Source organism: Saccopteryx leptura, chromosome 3 (genome assembly GCF_036850995.1).
Source record: "Saccopteryx leptura isolate mSacLep1 chromosome 3, mSacLep1_pri_phased_curated, whole genome shotgun sequence".
NCBI classification, from domain to species: domain Eukaryota; kingdom Metazoa; phylum Chordata; class Mammalia; order Chiroptera; family Emballonuridae; genus Saccopteryx; species Saccopteryx leptura.
The window spans coordinates 271,066,908-271,085,613 of NC_089505.1; the positions used below are offsets into that span (position 1 = coordinate 271,066,908).

The 18,706-nt window shown below is 40.5% G+C and overlaps 1 long non-coding RNA gene across 1 annotated transcript in view; it reads left to right on the plus strand.

Annotated features, from left to right (window-relative positions):
• The first annotated feature begins 3,491 nt into the window (after positions 1-3,491).
• The window catches only part of LOC136400930 (uncharacterized), a 93,225-nt gene continuing 78,010 nt past the window's right edge, over positions 3,492-18,706 (plus strand). Inside the window, exon 1 of the long non-coding RNA XR_010750432.1 lies at positions 3,492-3,582. This is a non-coding gene — a long non-coding RNA (uncharacterized lncRNA). The remainder of the gene's footprint in view (positions 3,583-18,706) is intronic.

An 18,706-nucleotide genomic window follows, 5' to 3' on the forward strand; every position in this document is an offset into this window, starting at 1 on the left:
TCCCCCGGCTTCTCCTCACACCTGCAGGCTCGGAAGAGCAAGGTTTAAAAGTGGCTGCCCTGAGGGTCAGACTATCTAATGACAGCCACAGGGACAAGTCAGGTCCCTGATTCCATGTCCACCTTATGCCTTTGCATTTTAGCAATGTCACTTTAAGAGCTAACCTGTGAATGTCCCTTCTGCCTTTCATTGAAGACACTGTACCTTATCATCATGTAATGTCCACTACGAAATGTCCCGCATGAGAAATTTTTCAGCACTTCATATTAGGAAAATTTTTTTATCATTTTTGGCCGCAACTGAGATGTACTTCAGTTTTTTTTTCTAAAACACATAAACAATAAATAAGCGAACAAACACTGTCTCCTCTGAGAGGACCTTTCCCATAATAAAATATGTCCCTTCATATAAATCTCTTTGTGCAGTGGGCTGGGTGCCCTGGAATAGCATCCATTTCAAACTCCTCCTGTGTGTCTTCCTGTACTGAAAGGCTGGAAAGCTACAGATGACATTTCTCAGGTTCCCCTGTTCATAGGATGCTGGATTTAGTTTCCACCATTTGATGCGCTAATGCAGTATCTGGAGGTGGATGTGGAGGGCCTGTTGTCATGCTGCACTGGCTGTTGCTGGCAACCGCATGATTCTGGGTGTGAGCTATGACTCGATGTGCAACCACTAGCACCACGGGTGTCATGGCCCATGGGTGGAGTGGCAGTGCCTCCCTGATCCTGGGACTGGTGTTTCGGCGGTGTGTTCTTGATGCCCATGATTCTGTGTATCGGGCTTTGGTTCTCTGCCATCCCGATTGTGGCAGAAGTGGCAGCTCCCCTGGAGGGCAGGTTGGGTGTCAGGGTTCTGGACGGCATTTCTGATGGCCCAGCCTAGAGCCCTCTTCTCTGCTCTTTCCACGATCTTTTCTATAAGCACCAAATGTTTTAATCACAGAACTTTTTTTCCCAGCCTGAACAAGCCTTTGTTTATTGACTATTTACAGTACAGTGATTTTTGTTTCTTAGCTGGTGATCAAAGGTGGTTATATGTTGAGTGAAAGAATATATCTCTTCCAGCTACCACCTCTCAGAAATTTGAGCTAATTCGACTTTAAGAACTAGAACTGCATTTCCTGGTAACTACACAGCAATCGTCACCCCAGAATTTCTGTTTAACGAATAGGAGTGGATTCTGTTTCTAGTACTTGAATCCTGACTGATGCTCCTGAGATACCACAATGCTTCGATTGGGGTCTTTCCGCTCTTTGTTGAAACCTGAAGCTCTCAGACCTTAGTCTCCACATCTATAGCGCCATGATGGTATTAGTGATCTCACTGTATTGTATTGGAATCGCTTGTTTCCTTGTATATCTCTCACTGTTGGCTCCTACATCTGTTTGAGGTTTTACAGTTTACGAAGCCCTTTCCCTTATTATCACTTGACCCACACAAACATCATGGAAGGTAAGTAGGGAGGGCTCATTATATAATTACAAGATTACAAGCTAATTACCACAGTGGAGGCATGTGCAAAATGTGGCTGGAGAATGAGGGGAATGCCTGGGGTTACCTGGGGGAATCAGATAAGTCTTAAGGAATATGTTATGCGTAAGCTTCAGAAAACAAGATCTCTAAAGACAGATAAGCAGGGGTAGGACATTACCAGGCAAGGTATGCACAAAGGCTTGGGGGCATGAGTGTTCTGAACCAAGGAAGGACATTGTATAGCTTACGCTGTAGAAAGGGTATTCTGCCTACGTCACTGATAATAGAGTGTAGGCAGGGGAGTAGTCCAGGCAAGGGGTGATGGGATCTTGAGTTAGGATGATGGCACTGGAGGTGATCAGAAATGGCAAATTCTGGATATATTTTGAAGGTAGATCCAACAGAAGTCCTGATTGGACCAGGCTGTGGGGTCTGAAAGAAAGAAGAAAAAGGGTTGTTTTGAATTTCTTAGCATATGCAACTGGAAGGATGGCATTGCTCTTAAATGAATTGTCAAGAGTTGTGGGTGAAGAAGGTTTGAGATTGGACATCGGAAGTTTGGTTTTGGACATGTTGTGAGTTTAAGCTGTCCATTAGACATCTGAGTACAGATGTTGACAGGGCATTTTCAGTGGCACGAGAGGAGTGGAAGCCAGATTATTCACGTTGGTGTTGGGCAGATAAAATATATTATGCTCACTTTGTTAAAGACGGTACTGCCCACGAGGAGGCCGTCACCCAGGTGATATTAATGTGTGTCTCTAAAGGCAGGCAGAATCCTTGTAGCCTGGGGCTTGGTTTTGGGATTAAGCCTTTCCTACCCTTTTTGATGTGGGGCGGTACAATCCAATCATGCCTCAGAGAAGTGACTTTGTAGTAGAGACTTCCCTATTTTGTATATTGGATTAAAGGTTATGAATCTACAATATAAAATGGGGGCAGGACAGGAGTTTAGGCTCTTGGTTCCTGAGATTATTAGAAGAGAGAGCAGAGGAGAGCAGAGAGAGGCCACGTGGAGGAGGCCAGGAGAAGCAGCCAAGATGGTGGAGTGCTGAGTGAGATGCCAGTTTGTGTAGAGTTTGTATCTGGGATAAGGAAGGAGATGGGGAACTGAGGAGAATAAGGCTGGTGAGCTAGAAACCTTTGATTCTAAGAAACTTGGATAAGTCAGTGGCTTTGTGAGCACTGAATGTGATTGGGTTTTGGAGCCCAGTGTGTATTTTTACTTGCCCGCCGGGTGCAAGCTAGAATTAAAGACTATGGCCCACCAGTTTGTGGCTCCGTTGTTTCTTTACCGACTGTCCGAATCCAATGTGAACCTGCATGGGCCAGGCTGCTGTGATAGTGTCCCTGGCCGTGGCTTCTGGCTTTACAGTTGGGGAGTGGATGGGAGGTGAGAAAGTGGAGACTGAACCTGGGCCATGAACCTGGCAGTGGGAGGAGGGTGTTCTTACTGTATGGTGGAAGGAGGGAGGGATGGGCTGAAGGAGAATTTTCTTTAAAAGAAGAGGCATGAGATTGTTTACAGGAGGAAGTGAAGAATCCAGTGGAAATTCATACATTGACAATCATGGAAGAGACATTGTTCCTGATGGAGACAGGTCCTCGAGGAGGCTGGTGATATTGGGAACATGTGAACATTCAGCTTGCCTTTTCTTCCTCCAAGGGGCCATGTTGAGGACAGAGGTAGTGGTGATGAAGGGCAAGAAGTTGAGAGATTTTAATGTATATTTCTGCAAAATAAGAACTAGGGACAACTAACAGAGAGTCTAGTTGAATTTGGGAAGGAGGAAAAATATAAAAGTTAGAAGAGTCCTTGAGGGAAATGAGAGAAATCATGGAGTTGCTGAGAGTGATGAGAGTGTAGCTGATGCTGTGAATTCTTCATTGTGGGGAGATTTTCTCCAGCAGTCCTAAAAGGCATCCTGGTATAGAAGGTGGATATTTAGATAAATCCAGGATTAGGATTACAGTGGGTGGATGTGACTTAAAGACAAGCAGATGATAAAGCTGAGGTGGTTTTCAAGAGAACAACTGAAACGGTATGATCTTGGCTAGCTGGGGAGGAAGTGAAGTCAGTAGATGGCTGGACGATATGGAGACCCAGGTAGAGTCAAGTGCTCAGAGGTCAAGTGTAGGTGTAGGGGAGAACCCGCGGGAGAGCTGGAGGAAGCAGAGGGTGTGACGTGGGAGTGGGGTATTGAGGGTAAGACTTCAAAGATGAGGTGGTTCTCAGTGGTTGCAATATAGAAGGTGGGGGCAGGGGGGTGAGCAGCCCACGATGGAAAGGAGGGGAAGGTTACTGAAGCTGAAAATGTTAAGGATTTACAGATTGGGATGTTAGATATCACTTAACTACATGCAAATCCTTCACAGATGATTCCGGGAATTGGGTGAAATGGAAGTCGTGGATCTGGGTTCAATGAACTCCTCAATCTAAGTTAGGGAGAATGCAAGCAGTCCCTAAGGAGTCATGATAATGGGGGGGGGGGGTCAGGGAGGATGTGATGGTTGGCTTAGTCCGCAAAGAGGGAAGGTGTTTGCCCCAAAGCCTAAGAGGAATAGCCTGATAAGCTTGTTCTTTCTGAGATTCCTCTGCATAGTTTTTGCATCTATCTGACAGCCTGTATTTCATCCGGCCTCCTGCTGTTACTTACCTTTTTCAGTCTTTCTTTTACCATATTGTTAGGTCCTTGAGGATAAGTCTGGTGTACTTGAAGATGGGTATAGTATACTGTCGTGTTGCAGGTACTTAAAAAAAATGTTGGTTTAAAAATGGAAAGTTGGCCAGATTGTGACTTATTTGGGTATATTACCTGAAACAAATTCTTGGGGGTTTTGTCCTCCCCCATCAATGTGTATTTCCACATGAATACCCTATCTCTTAAATGCAAGGTCAGGATGGTTTGTCTCTCACATGGAGAATAAGAGAGACTGAGTCCCGTCTCCTGGGGCCTTGGGGTCTGAATCTGTCCCTGAACCTGAGTGTGCCCAGGCTCCCAGTGACCTGCCGACTGATGGGGCAACACAAGACGCCAGGCCCAGTAGGGGCTGCTGGAAACCAAGGACTCTAACAGAAGATCAGTGCACAGTGAACAGCGAACTGTACGCAAAAGCAAATATTTAATTTGAGGTGGAGCTTTATTTTCCTTATATCAGAATAATACAGACTTTGGATCAAAGCCTTGGGGACTAATGTCAAAAATATTAAATTAAGTGTAATTATATGCCACTCAAAGACTCCTGGGAAGCTATTCAAATATGCAAGTGTCCTTTGTGAAAGGTGGAGTTAGTTCGTCCTGATTGAGAGAGGGAAACTGAAGAGGAGGTGGGTTGAGTGGAGGTAATTGCGTTTGATAAACTCAATTACCACTTCTCAGCAACTGTAATGGGTTCTGCTCAAACAATGGAAAAATGATTATATGTTTTATGCCTTTGATGATGCAAGGGAATAAAAGAAGAAATAACAAAGTTTCTAGAACCTGGAAACTTTAAGGCGAGACCAGATCTTAAATTATGAAAGCTACTTCAAGACTCATTAATACATTTTAGACTGACCCCATTAGCCTGCTGGTGGTTAGCAGATATTTGAATGCCAGGGACAGAGGGATGTTGGGAGCCCCATCAAGGCAGGCAATGTTTAATACTCTTGGGTGTCCTCCTGCACGTGGCACAGACATTGGCCACAGTTGGTTTGGGAATGCTCAGTTTTGCACCCGTGAATAAGGAGGACTTGCTGGTTTTTCTGATACAGAGTTTTCTCTTTGAGGGTGACTGTAAAAAGCAGTTCTAGTTCACACGTTGATTCCATGTTATCCCTTAGAGACTTAGATCTGTAAAAACTAGCAAACAAAAACTAAACCATAGCTTGAGCCAAAAAATAGATATGAGTAGAATTAGATTAATGATATTCTCTTTTCATATCATTGGTGTTTTGCCTCACCAATTTTTTACCCCTATCTTTATCTTCATCGTCTGACCACATGTGCAGCAGTTTACTGACTGCTTTCACGGGTCCTTCACTTACAGTTCTTCCCTTCTCCCCAAGTTGTCCCCCACTGTTCTCCCCAGTGTCCCCACCCAACTGGGGTCATCTTTCTCCCTCAGCTGGTCCAACCGGTACTTCCCTTCCCAACTTTCCTCTAAAACCCGTCCTCTTCTCCAACTCCAGGAACACAGTCCTAGCTTATGTCCCCCCTACCCATGACTTGGATGGGACATTTCTCTGCTGGCCTCCCTGACTGTGTCTTCTTAACAGACCCTCATCTGCATGAAGACAGACTGATCAGGGGCAAGGACTCTTGTGTTTATAAGCCAGCACCCTTGTGGCTCAGAGACTACACTTTCTTTTATCATGGAAGAAGGAAGAATGAAGATTGCATCTTCCTGGCTGAGCTGAAACAATGAAGATGTCTCCCAGAGCAGAGTGAAGCAGACTGGTGTGCAGGCAGCAGAGCAGAGCAGATCATGGCAGCACAGCACAACCAACCCCAATTTGAGAATTCCTGTTGGTGCTGACTTGGTACCAATAATCATCAGTTGACACATTCAGTCAGGCTTAGCTATCATTAGCCTTATGAAAACCCTTCAGTGACTGCCTACAGCTTATAGTAATGGGTTTTGCACTGTGTTTTACGGAGGCTGGGGTATATATATTTTCAATGTAAGCTTTTTGGTATTCCTGGGTATGTATGGGCAGGTAAGCATTGGCACATAAAAGATTATTCAGGGTCTACTTTTGTTTCAAAATGTATATTAACATTATAAGTATGAAAACTCTTTAGTTTTTTCTCGAGCTTTTAAGTTTAACCTGAAAATTTCATAATTCTCTTTGTCAATCTGGCAAATATTTAGAATCACATTGAAGGGGGACCATTATATTTATACTATTCTCTAAAATATTCAAACTGCCTTTAAAATTCAATATATTCCATTTTTAGTTTTAAGTGCACCAACTCTCTAATTAATACTATCTTCTAATTTATGTAATACTTAAAATGTTTTTCAAAAATATATTAAACATAAATATGGTAACTCCAGTATTTTCTATAAAGTTAAGGAAGTATCTTAGCATTTTCAACTTAAAATCATAGGTCTAGAGGTAACACATTTATTTTAGAATCAGAAGTCTAATTTGTTGGATACTCTAATGTACAAATTCTCTTATACATTTATAGACTTGGATATTTATTTACACAAAAATATTTCTAAATGTAACATTTTACCTTGAGTATGGATTTGATTTATTTAATAATTTTTATACTTTTAAATATGCTAGGGTTAGAAGCATTTGTTTAATACAATTATATGATTTCAACTTGAGTAGCTTGGGGCTTCTGATACCATGTTGCAAGCTTCTCATTGATCAGAGAAAATGGGGCCTCATGCTTGCCCAGGGTGACACTGGTCATGGGGCTTGATGCTCACCCAGGATACCAGAGCAGGCCTCATGTCCCTGGCCTCTAAATGGGCACTGTAAGGCCACTCTTCTGCATTCAATATCAGTTTACACATTGTCTAATTTCCATAGCAGTCTATTAACTCACCAAGATCACAACAAACGCTGCCACTCCTTTAGTTCAAGTTTGCATTTCTTTGATTTAAGGTATTTGAATGCATATTGCTCCTGGACCTTTATACCCTTGCAAAATAATTTTGGTCATCTCTTTGAATTTTATCATCTGATTTAGGAGCAGGTAACCCCAACCCCCATATTTTTTACTTTTTAAATATCAACATAACCTAATTGATACGTTATAGAACTCTACTTCAACAATAGCACAATATAGTTGTCAAATATACGCAAAAAATTTACCAAGATAGAATATATTCTAGGCCATAAAGCAAGTCTCAATGCATTTAAAAGAACTCAAGGTCTGACTTGTGGTGGCGCAGTGGATAAAGCATCGACCTGGAAATACTGAGGTCGCCGGTTCAAAACCCTGGGCTTGCCTGGTCAAGGCACATATGGGAGTTGATGCTTCTAGCTCCTCCTCTCTCTCTCTCTCTCTCTCTCTCTCTCTCTCTCTCCTCTCTAAATGAATAAATAAAATTAAAAAAAAAAAAAGAACTCAAGTCATAGGAGGTATCTTCTTTGACCTCAGTGGAATTAAATTAGAAACCAATAAAAGAATATCTGAAAAACCCTCAAATATTTGGGTACTGTAGAACACTTGTAAATAAATAATACTTGAAGAAGAAATAAAAAGTGACATTAGATATTTCATTTTATGAATGGAAATGAAGACAGGATTTCAAAATTTGTGAAATTCAACTAAAGAAGCACTTAGCAATGTTGTAGCAGTGAAATCCGTACGTTAGAAGAGATTGGAGGTCAATAACCTCAGCTTTCACCATCAGAAAGCAGAATAAGATGAGAAAATAAAACCCAAAATGCAAGCACAAGGGAAATTATAATGGCCAGAAAGGAAATCAGCAAAAATGAAAAGGAGCACAATAAAGAAATGGCACTGTGAGACAATCAAGAAAAATGATAAACCCCTTGTCACACTTACCGGGGAGAAAAAAAGAAAGCCCGGATGACCAGTGTCGGGAACGAGTGAGGTGGTGTATGAAGAGGACAATAAGAGAGTAGTATGAACACATTTATGTCAGTAAGTTTGATAACTTAGATGAAATGAACAAATTCCTTCAAAGACACAAAGTACCCTCTTTTTCACTCAAAAAGAAATAAACTAAATATTAAATAAGTTGAATATGTATGTACTATACTGAATTATGTTTTCTAGCAATATGCAGATTTTGGTTTTTTTTTGGGGGGGGGGTGAGAATCAAACAGACAAGACTGACCTTTGGAGTATGACCCACAGAGGCAGGGGAGTGCGCAGGCACATGCAGAGGCAGGGCTGGTGTGGACCAGAGGAGACCAATCTTTCATTGTGCGGTATTAGAGCAGGTACTGGAGGGCAAACACTGGGCTGGGTGCTCTGGTCAGCTAACGCATTGTGACTTTTTCCAGGTTATGAGATGTTCAACAACTCCAGTAAAATAGATACGATTTATAAACCAGGTAAATATAATAAAATTGAGTGCCTAGGTTTAGGATTTTAAGGGACTAGAAAAGTCCATGTATGTCCATCTGGAAAGGTCCTTTGGGATCACTGCTCAGAAGGGACATCAGGCTCGGGGGGAGGAGGAGTGAGCAGCCCAGGGCTTTGGCACATGTGATTCTGGGGACTGTGTTTTCTCCAGGGAGACAGGAGAGAGGGGTACACTGGCTTTGATCTGCAACATTGACGTCACCAGTAAAAGTTCTTCAGCTTTCCTAAGAAGTGGGAGGGCTTTCTCCCTGACTGTCAGGTTGTGGGGAATGTTAGTGTGTCAGTAACTCAGAAACACTGGAAGGAGAGGGTACTATTTCAAAGTACTCCTAGGGCTGTGGGTTCCCTTGGAAGAACAGGTCACCAGAGGATAAGGATGGCGTCCAGGGAACTTGACTCTGCAGCAGGAGAACTCGGCTAAGCACATGGAGTCATGAGTCCCATTCCAGGAACCAAGCTGGGGTCTATGCCTCACGTCCAGGGTCTGCGGGGTGTTAAGCTTTGAATGAGCAGCAGGGCACCAGCTATCCCCAAAGGAAGATGAAGCTCAGAGCCCTGAGTGGCGGGGCACCAGCATTTTGGAGTGGGTATTGCAGTTGGTATCCATGCCTTCACTGGCAGCCTCTTCCTGTGGTGACGGCTTGAGAACTTTCCTGGCTAAGAAAATGAAGCATGAGGCTTATTGCTATTTTCTTATGGGGGTGTCTCCCATGTGTGAAGCTTGTAGCTTCAGAAAGAACAGGAGGTGACAACTTCAAATAAAAATCAGTTTAAATAAATCGGCTCCAGTTCACACGTGAGTGTGTTTTGGGGAAGGAAACTGGCCTTCAAAAGGTAGTGCTGGAAAACTTGTTTATATAAATTGTTTTGTATTACTTGCTGTGCAACCACTTTTAAGAATTTAATAAAAAATTTAAATTGGGGGAGAGAGAAGAAGGAGAATCTGCCCTTCAAATAATTCTTCCCTGAGGTCATTTCAACTATTTGCCTTAAACAATTTTTCTTTTTATATAACTTCACATATGCATGCATAGTGGGTAGAGTTATGACCCTACAATATGTAGTTTTTTTCACCTTGCCTTGGAATCTTTATACATTGGTTCATGGATTTGAAATTTTTCTCAGGGCTGCATAATATTGCAATACATGAGCAGTGCAGGATTTAATGAAATGTTCCTCCTACATTGAAGAGATAAGAGGTTTATAGACAATATTGCAACCATGCCACATTTAACAATTTCTTAAAGAAGAATATTTTGGGTACAAATTAGGGAACGATTTAAGAAGGAAAGCTAAGCCAGGAATCCCAGAAGTGGGCAAAGAAACTTGCAACCAGTACAAGAGTGGGTCATAGTCAGTGTCCTCTGCCTCCCAGGGTGACCCTAGAGGGGGGGTGTTCTCCTGGATGCTGTGAGGTTTGTTCTGACTCCCCTCCACTGCCCTGTGTGAGGCTGGCTCACGTGCTGTGTCGGCAGCTGGAGTTTATTCTTCTCTGTCCATCATGAGGAGGGTGGGACCCTCTCTAAACAGAAAAATCCAAACTTGTAACGTTTTTCACTCTGCAAAAGGATGATTGACTTTGAAAAACCTTTAACTAATGAGCACTATGGCATCTAAAATGTTTTATTCTTGATCACATTGGTGGGACTTCTGATTGGGAGAGGAAATGGAAATTAGGGGACTTCAAACCCAAAGTCTGGGGGTCTTTGTCCCCTTGAATATTGATGGAAAAGCAATTAGTACAGTCACACAGCACAAGGTTCAGTTTGGAAGAATTTAGGCAAGTTAAAAAAAAAAGACAGCTAGAAAGTAAGGCGAGCAATGTTTGCTGAGCTTCAGAGTCAAATCTGTAGTGGATTCATCGAATCTCAGCCTTGGGCAGGACCCTTGACCCCTCGCCCTGCTCAGCGTATACTCTTTGAGGCCGCCTGGCAAATGGGCATGGAGCTTTGGGTCTAGAACACTTCTTGGGGTGTGGAGGCCACCAGCCTGTGAGATGCTTTGCTTGTGGGTAAGCTCTTCTTCCAGTGGTGATGTCATCTGCCTCCCCCGGAGTTTTCTCTGGTGGCCCTGAGTTCAGCCCTGTGATGCAACATCAAACCTAACCTTTCTGCCCACCTTTCAGCTGGCTGCGGCCATCACCATGTTTCTCTTGTCTGCTCCTTTCCAGCCTAAATGTCCTCATTCCTACTCATTCCTCATCAGACAAGGTTCCCAGACCCTCCCTTGCCATTCTAGTGTGTCTGTGCCAGGCCAAGGCCAGTATGTCAATGTCTAGCAAAAGTGTAGTAGCCATAGTGACAGACCTGGGATGAGGACTTGATGATCAATACCACTTAAAGCCACCACGGGTAAAGAAAACCTTGCAGTGACTTTTTCTTCTTTGTGGGACAGTGAGAATAACAAACAAACAAAACAAACCTAGTAATTCCATTCAACTTTAGTTACTCATTGGCTCTCTAGTGATGGGGACACTTTTCTGTCGTTACGGGTCATGAGGGGGAGAATGGATAAAGGAGCATGATAAAGGAAGAGCTGGTTTGACTCACCTCTTCCCAGCACAGAAAACAAAATCCCTTTTATTTGCAGTCATAGAAAGTAAGAGCTTCACATTTCTTAGAGGTCACTTCCATCAACCTCTTGATGTTCATATGACAAAACTAATGCCTAGAGAAGTTAAGTGACCAGCTCAAAGAGATTAATGACAAGTCCTAAAGCAGAGCCCAGATCTCTAAGGTTCTTTCCACCAATTCCTGCTGCCTCTACGCCTCTCCCTTGCCTGCTCTCAGACTCTACCTTTGTATCTACCCCCAACCATCAAACCTCTTTGTCCCTCTGACCAGTGTTTTTACTTGAAAGCTGCATTTTAAAAATATAAGCACCAAAGTCAGAAGATACCTTGGCACCCTTTTTTTTTTCCCATGAGAATCTTTTGCACTGTGGTTTGTGGAGGAAGCTGACTTTACAATCTAGGTGCCGTGGTGGTTATCAAAAGAGAACAGTGGCCGTTGAGATAATGTATGATCTAAATATGTCAGCAGGTGTAAGAGATGTCTTGTCCCACTGGGGCTACAGGAAATGTTTTTACCCAAATATGCAGGTCACAGATAGGTCAGAGAGATAGTGCAGTACCAAGGGGGGTAAATCAGTCACAGTGTGGTTTCTATAGACTTGTGGCCTGTCTAGGGCCAGGGGAACAGAAATGCCCATCTCTAGAAATTGCCTGATTGTTCACATGGGCACCCACAGGGAGAATCCTCATTTAAACAAAATTTCTCCAGAGTCAAGGGCCATCTTCAGTTTTAGTCTCGGGTCTACTCAGGGCCCCTATAGCTTGGACGTTTCAATCTGTTCATTTGTGTATCTGCTTCTCGTGCATCCATTCGCTCATTCAATAATTATTTTTGAGTACCTCTTTTAGGCTAGCCGTTTTCTCCTCTTCCCTATCTGAATTCTACTTTAAATCCTCTAAGATTCAGCTGGAATCTGACATCCTTTGGGATGCCTTTGTGGTCCACCCCAACCTACAGAATTCTCCCTCTGTTGTTTGCACTTCCTGTGCCTCTCATCTGCTTTGAACACTTGATGCTCTCCCATGTGGACTCTGACTTTCCAACTGGATAAACAAACCTAACTTTCGTTTAGTCATTTGCAACCAATCAAGTTTATGTTTATTTTCACATTTTGCTCTCACAACATTAGGTAGGTATTATCATCATTCTCCTAGCAAAGTGAGAAAGATGAGGAATTAAGAAACTTTCTTGTCACATGGTTGGTGGTTATGGTGCAAGACTCAGAACTCAGGCTGGTCCATCGGATCTCCTACTAAATCTTCTATTGTTTTGTCTTCCACCACACTGTACTTGCCTTAAACTTCTTTTTATTTTCTATCGAGTTTTACATATTGTCAGGACTCAACTACATTCTCATTGATTGAATTGCTCCAAAACTTTTCTGCTCCAGTTTAATAGTTATAGACGCACACTCTCACTTAGAAACTGTCACAGAAATGAGGAAATGTTGGATTGTATTGTGGCATTTTTGTTTCTAGTGTTTTGTTGATTTCTTGGGTTGAACCTGCAAGAAGATGAAGAGGTGAAATAAATATATTTGCCATTATAAAGCAGCTTATTAGTACACAACTGTTACATCATGCCCTCCCCTCCACAACAGAATTTGATCTCTGGGGTGGAGGAGGAGAGAGAGTATGCTACTGAGTTGGACTAAACAGAAAAGATGACTTAATGTCTGACATTTAGTAAAATTATTTACTTTTTTTTTAATCTAAGTACCTTAGCATCTATAGCAGTGGTAGTCAACCTGGCCCCTACCGCCTACTAGTGGGCGTTCCAGCTTTCATGGAAGGTGGTAGTGGAGCAACCAAAGTATATATATAAATAAAAAGATAGATTTAACTATAGTAAGTTGTTTTATAAAGATTTATTCTGCCAAACTTAGAGAAAATCTGACATAAAGTACTTGGTAAGTAATTATTATTATATGCTTTAACTTGCTGTAACTCTGCTTTATAAATTTTATAAAGTAAAGTTACTTTCCTACTTTATAAATCACCATTACTGTGGAACCGGTAGGTGGTTAGAAAATTTTACTACTAACAGAGATACAAAAGTGGGCGGTAAGTATAAAAAGGTTGACTATCCCCTGATATAGCAACTCAGTTTAAATTTGCTATTTTTTTGTTTGTTTTTTTACAGAGACAGAGAGAGAGATAGATAGGGACAGACAGACAGGAACAGAGAGATGAGAAGCATCAATCATTAGTTTTTCATTGAGCATTGCAACACCTTAGTTGTTCATTGATTGCTTTCTCATATGTGCCTTGATGGCGGGCCTTCAACAGACCAAGTAACCCCTTGCTTGAGCCAGCGACCTTGGGTTCAAGCTGGTGAGCTTTTGCTCAAACCAGATGAGCCCGTGCTCAAGCTGGCGACCTCGGGGTCTCGAACCTGGGTCTTCCACATCCCAGTCCGACACTCTATCCACTGCGCCACCATCTAATCAGGCTAAATTTGCTATTTAAGCTGGGGGTTTAGTTGGTTGGCTCTGGCAGGTCTCTACTCTAGTATGAGCTTAAGAAATTAGTTTCACTATCTTGATTCAAACTTATGCTACCAAATTAGTAAAGGTCCCTCCCATACTGGGTGCCTTGTTGATCTATTTCCATAGGTAAGGAATAAAGACAATTGCATTCCTTCCTTTCCCATCTATATACCTTATCTCCCCCCCCCCCATCTTATTTTAGCAGCTAGGACTTCCAGCATGATTGTGGAAAGGAATTGTGAGAGTGAACATCTTTGCCTTGTTCCTGATTTTAGGGGGAAAGCCATCCATTTCTCACCATTAAACAAAATGTTAGTTGTACATTTTTTTTTTTGTAGATGTTCTTTATCAAGTTAATAAAGTTCTCCTCTATTCCCAGTTTGCTAACTTTTTATCATGAGTGAATGTTGGATTTTTATCAAATGCCTTTCTAAATCAATTAATATATTCACATAAATTTTCATCATTAGCCTATTGATGTTATGGATTATATTGGTTGGTTTTTGTTTTTTGTTGTTTTTTTCTAGAGAAACAGAGAGAGAGTCAGAGAGAGGGATAGACAGGGACAGACAGACAGAAAGGGAGAGAGATGAGAAGCATCAATCATTAATTTTTTTGTTGCACATTGCGATACCTTAGTTGTTACATTGGTTGGTTTTTGAATGGTGAACTAGCCTTGCAAACCTAGAAAAAATTCTACTGGGCCTTGGTATAATTCTTTTTATTCATTTTTTTGATTCTATATGTTAATATTTTATTGATAATTCACACGGCTTTATTTTAGCCATAGCCGTGAATAAATCAAATCATTCACTTGTTCAAAGGCCTCGGTGGCTCCCAAGAGTCATTAACTAAAATCCTTAGTCATTCAAAGTTCTCTATAATCTGGCCTCAGATCACCCTCTTATGCTTCTCTCTCACTACTTTCTGTGAGGTACCCTCTTTTTTTCCTAAATATCTTTGTAATTTCTCATCATTCTGTTTTTTAATATCTTCTTCCCTTCATTGGGAGCTATGCATAATATTAACTCTTTTCCACTCTAATTTTCTGAAATTCTATTTTTGTTTAATACCAAGCCCAAATTTTAACCATTCCCCATTTTGGGAATTGTGTCTGTTACATTTCTGTGTCTCCTGAAACACAGTGTCTCATATATATAAGAAAAAACCAATTAACAAAGAAACAGCAGACTTAAAGGACATACTAGGTCAACTCGATTTAGTAGATATATTCAGAAATTTCACCCTAAAGCAGCAGAATATACATTCTTTTCAAGTGCTCATGGTACATTCTCTAGGATAGACCACATGTTAGGGTACAAAAGCAGCCTCAACAAATTTAAGAAGATTGAAATCATATCGAGCACTTTCTCTGATCACAATGGCATGAAACTAGAAATCAACCACAACAGAAAAACTGAAAAATACTCAAACACTTGGAAACTAAATAGCATGTTATTAAATAATGAATGGGTTAACAATGAGATCAAAGAAGAAATAAAAAAAATTCCTAGAAACAAATGATAACGAGTATACATCAATTCAAAATTTATGGGACACAGCCAAAGCAGTCCTGAGAGGGAAGTTCATAGCATTACAGGCATACCTCAAGAAGCTAGAAAAAGCTTAAATAAACAACTTGATCCTGCATCTAAAAGAACTAGAAAAAGAACAGCAAGTAAAGCCCAGAGCTAGTAGAAGGAAGGAAATAATAAAGATCAGAGCAGAAATAAATGACATAGAGGCTAAAGAAACAATACAGAGGATCAATGAAATCAGGAGCTGGTTCTTTGAAAAGGTAAACAAGATCAATGAACCTTTAACCAGACTTACCAAGAAAAAAAGAGAGAGGACTCAAATAAATAAAATTAGAAATGAGAGTGGAGAAATAACAACTGACACAACAGAAATGCAAAATATTATAAGAAAATACTATGAAGAACTGTACACCAAAAAACTAGACAACCTAGATGAAATGGACAAATTCCTTGAAACACATAATCTTCCAAAAATTAATCTGGAAGAATCAGAAAGCCTAAACAGACCGATTACATCAAATGAGATTGAAACAGTTATCAAAAAACTCCCAAAAAAGAAAAGTCCTGGGCCTGATGGCTTCACAAGTGAATTCTACCAAATATTCAAAGAAGAACTAACTCCTATCCTTCTCAAGCTATTTCAAAAAATTCAAGAGGAAGGAAGACTTCCAAGCTCCTTTTATGAGGTGAGTATAATTCTGATTCCAAAACCAGGCAAAGACAACACAAAGAAAGAAAATTATAGGCCAATATCCCTGATGAATTTAGATGCTAAAATCCTCAACAAAATATTAGCAAACTGGATCCAGCAATATATGAAAAAAAATCATACACCATGATCAAGTGGGATTTATTCTTGGGAGGAAAGGCTGGTACAATATTTGCAAATCAATCAATGTGATTCATCACATAAACAAAAGGAAGGAGAAAAACCACATGATAATTTCATAGATGCAGAAAAAGCATTTGATAAAATCCAGCAACCATTCATGATCAAAACCCTCAGCAAAGTGGGAATACAGGGAACATATCTCAACATGATAAAGGCCATCTATGACAAACGCACAGCCAACATTATACTCAATGGGCAAAAATTAAAAGCAATCCCCTTAAGATCAGGAACAAGGCAGGGGTGCCCCCTTTCACCACTCTTATTCAACATAGTGCTGGAAGTCCTAGCCACAGCAATTAGAAAAGAAAAAGAAATAAAAGGCATCCAAAATGGAAAAGAAGAAGTAAAACTATCATTATTTGCACATGATATGATATTGTATATAGAAAACCCTAAAGTCTCAGTCAAAAACCTACTAGAGCTGATAAATGAATTCAGCAAGGTGGCAGGATATAAAATTAATACTCAGAAATAAGAAGCATTTTTATACACTAACAATGAACTGTCAGAAAGAGAAATTAAGGAAGCAATCCCCTTTACTATTGCAACCAAAAAAATAAAGTACCTAGGAATAAATTTAACCAGGGAGATTAAAGACTTGTACTCAGAAAATTATAAAACATTGATAAAAGAAATCAGGGAAGATACAAACAAGTGGAAGCATATACCGTGCTCATGGTTAGGAAGAATAAACATCATTAAAATGTCTATATTACCCAAAGCAATTTATAAATTCAATGCAATACCAATTAAAATACCAATGACTTACTTCAAAGATATAGAACACATATTCCAAAACTTTATATGGAACCAAAAAAAGAACACGAATAGCCTCAGCAATCTTGAAAAGGAAGAATAAAGTGGGAGGTATCACACTTCTGGATATCAAGTTATACTACAAGGCCATTGTACTCAAAACATCCTGGTACTGGCATAAGAACAGGCATATAGATCAATGGAACAGAACAGAGAACCCAGAAATAAACCCACAGCTCTATGGACAACTGATATTTGACAAAGGAGGTAAGAGCATACAATGGAGTAAAGACAGCCTCTTTAATAAATGGTGTTGGGAAAATTGGACAGCTACCTGCAAAAAAATGAAACTAGACCACCAACTCACACCATTCACAAAAATAAACTCAAAATAGACAAAAGACTTAAATGTAAGCCGTGAAACCATAAGTATCTTAGAAGAAAACATAGGTAGTAAGCTCTCCGACATCTCTCGCAGCAATATATTTGCTGATTTATCTCCACGGATAAGTGAAATAAAAGACAGGATAAACAAATGGGACCATATCAAACTAAAAAGCTTCTACATAGCTAAAGACAATAAGAACAGAATAAAAAGACAAACTACACAATGGGAGAATATATTTGACAATGCGTCTAATAAGGGGTTAATAACCAAAATTTATAAAGAACTTGTAAAACTCAATACCAGGAAGACAAACAATCCCATCAAAAAATGGGCAAAAGAAATGAATAGACACTTCTCCAAAGAGGACATACAGATGGCCAATAGGCATATGAAAAAATGCTCAACATCACTAATCATTAGAGAAATGCAAATTAAAACCACAATGAGATATCACCTCACACCAGTCAGCATGGCGCTCATCAATAAAACAACACAGAATAAGTGCTGGAGAGGATGTGGAGAAAAGGGAACCCTCCTGCACTGCTGGTGGGAATGCAGACTGGTGCAGCCACTGTGGAAAACAATATGGAGATTTCTCAAGAAATTAAAAATGGAACTGCCTTTTGACCCAGCTATCCCACTTTTAGGAATATACTCCAAGAACACCATAGCACTGTTTGAAAAGAAGAAATGCACCCCCATGTTTATGGCAGCATTGTTCACAATAGCAAAGATCTGGAAACAGCCCAAGTGTCCGTCAGTGGATGAGTGGATTAAAAAGCTTTGGCATGATACATATATACTATGGAATACTACTCAGCCATAAGAAATGATGACATTGGATCATTTACAACAACATGGATGGACCTTGATAACATTATACTGAGCGAAATAAGTAAATCAGAAAAAACTAAAGAACTGTATGATTCCATACAGAGGTGGGACATAAAAATGAGACTCAGAGACATGGACAAGAGTGTGAGGGTTACGGGGTAGGGGGTAGGAGAAGGAGGGGGTTGGGGAGGGGAGGGGCACAAAGAAAACCAGTTAGAAGGTGACGGAAGACAATTGAACTTTGGGTGATGGGAATGCAGCATAATCAAATGTCAAAATAACATAGAGATGTTTTCTCTGAACATATGTACCCTGATTTATCAATGTCACCCCATTAAAATTAATTTTAAAAAAAGAAAAAAACCAAATTCAGCTTTGACCTCATTTTTCAGGATCTTACTTTGTCTTTGTTTTTTGATTTCAGATTTTGAGATCATCTAGTTTGGCTTTTCAAGCTGAGTAGCGATCCCTGTTATATTATTTCAGACAGAACGTTGTTTCTGTGCTAATTATATACTACCTCATGTTCAATTTTGTTGTTGGACTTTGTAACTGTTAGAAGGTTTATGTGATATTGAGCTAAGGTTTGCCCAACTATGACTTCCATCATTGTTTCAACAATCACTGGAGAAGCTTGTACCTTTTCTGAAGTGTTTTTAGGGAGACAGCAGTGGAAAGAGCTTAGGCTTTAACACTGGGCA